This window comes from Camelina sativa, chromosome 18, assembly GCF_000633955.1.
Source record: "Camelina sativa cultivar DH55 chromosome 18, Cs, whole genome shotgun sequence".
NCBI classification, from domain to species: domain Eukaryota; kingdom Viridiplantae; phylum Streptophyta; class Magnoliopsida; order Brassicales; family Brassicaceae; genus Camelina; species Camelina sativa.
The window spans coordinates 1,396,982-1,401,167 of NC_025702.1; positions in this window are offsets into that span (position 1 = coordinate 1,396,982).

Consider the following 4,186-nt stretch of genomic DNA (forward strand, 5'->3'; position numbering starts at 1 on the left):
CCTTCTTTTGAGAGAAAACCACCCAAAGAATTTGTTTTAAACCACCTTACCAAAAGCCTTACCCTTGAAACCGATTGAGCTTGATTCACCTTCCATTTGCAAGAATTCGCCAAACACTTAATTGAATGTGAAAGAGATGTTCTTTACTTTTAGTTGGAGGTTGAACTAGATCGATGCATGGTAATAAGCATAGAAAAATATTTGTAAGTATGTTGATTGATCTTAGCACCATTAAACTATCTTTAAGGACTATAGCTTGAATCCTTCGCTTAGCATATAAAGGTTATGAGTCCCCGGTTTCAAACCGCACCCTCTTACTTCCTTGCTAGAGGACTAGCAAGATTTAAGTTTGGGGGTCTGATAACTCTCTAATTTACATGTTTTTAGCATCTTTTTTTGTCCATATTTTGCATTGTTCATACCCTTAACTTAGCATTTTTAGGTCATTAGCTGTAGGAATTCACTTTTAGACCATTTAGGGTGTTGCATTTTTGCATTTGCATGTATTGGATGAAAACAGGTGCTTAAGAGCCTAAAATGGGGAAAAACAAGGACAAACCCAAGCATGTACCCAAAGGAGCCATCGAGCTGGAAGAACAGGTCCGAAACCCAACACGATCGAGGAGGATCCAAGAGCATGAAGAACAACCCGAAGATCCACCCGAGGAGTAACTGGACTTCATCCTCGTGTACCCCATCGAGTAGACCATCGGGCAGGTCTGGGAAACTAGGTCAAAAGAGTTTCCATATATAAACCCCCTCCTCTCCTAGCTCGCAAACGAGCACACCACATACCCTCAAACCAGAGAGCGAGAGCTTCTGTGAGGGAACTGAGCGACTCAAACACTTTTCCCTTTTGTTTTACATTTTATTTCATACTTTTTGTCGTTTCTTTAGATTTCTATCCTGTATTCTGTCTACTCTACCGTTCATTATAATGCAGTTTTCATTCTTATTCACTGTTATGTTTCTTGTTATTATGTCTGAGTAGTGTAGTAAAGTTTCTAGGGATGGGATAAATGATTTTGTGTTCTTGATCAGTTAGGATGTCTTAGTTGATTGTATATGTTTAATAGATTTCCTTCTAGGTTGGTGTTCTTAATGTTGTCAACAGACCGAGAGGTTGAGATTAGATCTAAGGTGTTTTACCACCGAGAGGTGTAGATGAGATGCTTGAATCAACCAATGCTAGAGGTTTACTCACTTAGCCTAAGAGATTAGATGACTAAGGGGTTTACTGACAATAATGAATCGGATCTTAATGTCTGCTTGGTCATGTTTCTCCACCGAGAGTTGGGTAGGGGAGTGATCAAGGTTGATTGTTGCTAGTGCGAGAGTGTGGTAACAAGGTTTAGAGATTCATTGTCTAGGAAATATTTGCTTGAGGCATGTAAGGCATCTGTACTAGTCAAGAATACTTAGGATTCGATTACCCCATCCTTAGAAGCTTTCGTATTTTAATTGCTTGCATTTTCATTCATCACTCGATCCCTTACCCGATCAGGTACACGATAACCTGCATCGAGTAATACCTCGAGTTGTTCATATCCATTTGCTTACTCGATCACCCCACATGATCATGTACTCGATTGCTTGCATCGAGTGCTTAGGTCGTGTGGTTTCTTTGTTTATATTCTTTTCTTTCATTTATTTTAGGATTGTTAGATCATAACCCTATCTGCTCGGCTTGACTTGTACTGTTCTGATCATATCCTTCCTGCTAGCAATAGATAACCATTTTGATTGATAACCCTTTGTACTACAACTGCATAGGGAATTGATACCCTAGTGAAAAACCTGTTTATCAGAGGGTTATTTGTTCTTTGAAAATAGACTTTGTGTTCCTCACTCTTCTTTGCGAGAACTGTTTCTAAGGGAAGCTCATGGTGGTGGTTTAATGGGACACTTTGGAGTTGCTAAGACATATAAGGTGATGCAAGAACACTTTCATTGGCCGCACATGAAAAGAGATGTTGAACGACTATGTGAACGTTGTGCGACTTGTAAGCAAGCTAAGGCTAAGGTTCAATCCCACGGTTTGTATACCCCTTTACCTATTCGTTTGCATCCTTGGACTGATATATCTATGGATTTTGTGGTTGGATTGCCTAGGACTAGGGCTGGTAAGGATTCTATTTTTGTGGTGGTTGATCGCTTTTCTAAAATGGCACATTTTATTCACTCTCATAAACTGATGATGCATGTCATGTTGCTAGCTTGTTCTTTAAGGAAGTTGTTCGTTTGCATGGCATACCTAAGACCATAGTTTCTGATCGTGACACTAAGTTCCTTAGTTATTTTTGCAAAACTTTGTGGTCTAAGTTAGGAACTAGAATGCTTTTCTCTACTACATGTCATCCGCAAACCGATGGTCAAACAGAAGTTGTCAATAGAATCTTGTCTACATTGTTGCGTGTGCTCATAAAAAAGAACCTTAAGACTTGGGAAGATTGCTTGCCGCATGTTGAATTTGCTTATAATCATTCTATGCATTCTGCAACTAAGTTTTCTCCATTTGAAATTGTTTATGGGTTCAACCCCATATCTCCTTTGGATCTAATGCCTTTACCTTTGAGTGAGAGATCAAGTCTTGATGGCAAGAAAAAGGCCGATTTAGTTAAACAGGTTCACAAAAAGGCTAAGGAAAATCTTGAGGCCCGGACGAAGCTTTATGAGAAGTATGCGAACAAAGGGCGTAAAGAAGTCATCTTCAATGAGGGTGATCAAGTGTGGGTTCATCTTAGGAAGAAGCGTTTCCCCGAGGAGCGAGCATCCAAACTAATGCCGAGGATTGATGGACCGTTCAAAGTGCTCAAAATAATCAACAACAATGCCTACCAACTCGACCTCCAAGGTAAGTACAAAGTTAGTGGCAGTTTCAACGTTTCTGATCTTCTTCCTTATTGTGTAGATAATTCGGATTTGAGGTCAAATCTTTTTCAAAGTGGGAGAGGATGATGAGACCATGGAAAGATCGACCAAAGAACATGGACATGAGGAGCAGCTTGAACCAGAGGAAGCATTGGAGGAGCAGCTTGAACCATAGGAAGCACCGGAGGAGCAGCTTGTACCAGCGGAAGCAGTGAAGGAAGCATTGATCGTCCCGGCGGATCCTCTAACAAGGTCACAGTCCAAGAGGTTCCACCAAGCTATCAATGGACTAATCAAAGAGCTGGACAAGAAGCAGGAAGATGTGGTTGAAACCATTTGGACGCTGCTCACAGCTCAAGGTGTTGGGTAAAGGGTTAAGTGTTGCTTATTCACTCTTTTTCCCTTGTCAAGTTTTGTCCCATTGGGTTTTCTTGACAAGGTTTTTAACGAGACATAAGTAGCACTTACAAAGCCCCCTTTGCCAACCCAATTCGTGGTCCAAGGCCCATCTCTTTGTCTTGGCCCATTTTCTATCTTTTCTCTCTTTTTCAAACTTGCATTTATTGCTTTGTAATTTCCTAGACATTATGCATGAGTTTGACCTTGTTAAAGCTCTTGCATGATTTCCTAGGCTTTTAATTCTCTTCTCTCCTTCATCCTCCCTTCTCCTATATAAAGACAATGTATCTCTCTTTTGTTTCTGATCAAACATTTTATCAAAAACATCTCTTCTTACTTGTTTGATCAGAGAAGTGTGTAGTACCTTTTCAACTTGTTTATTTCTTAGTGTGTCATATTTAAAATATATTCAAGCCTGTAGTCTAAGAGATCTCCATCTCTCTTATTAGTACATTTCTTTTCCCCTTTAAATCCACTGCATTCAACCCCCTTCACTTTCACCGCCGTTCATCTCTCTATTCCGCTGTATCTTTCACCCATCCTTCATCATCATTTCGTTCTTCCCTCTTCAAGACCTTGCAAAGTGTGTTCTTGGGAGTAGATCCTCATCCAGGATTCTATCACTCTCTCTCGTCCCTCTCTTTGAAGCTTTGAGATCCACCAACTCTTTCTATTCTATTTGCTTTGTACTTTGTTTCAAAAAGGAAGAAGATCCTACAACTTTGTTTGACAATCATTGAAGTAATATCTAAATCCTTTCTCTCTATTTATTCTTTTATGTTTATGAGTCTATTAAACCTTGCTTTGATGATTCCCTTAAACATGCTAGAGTAGTTTTCTAGTTGGGTTTAAAGGGATAATCAAAGGGGGGAGATGATCTTAGTTTAGGTGGCAATTTTTAGGGTTTGTTAGATTT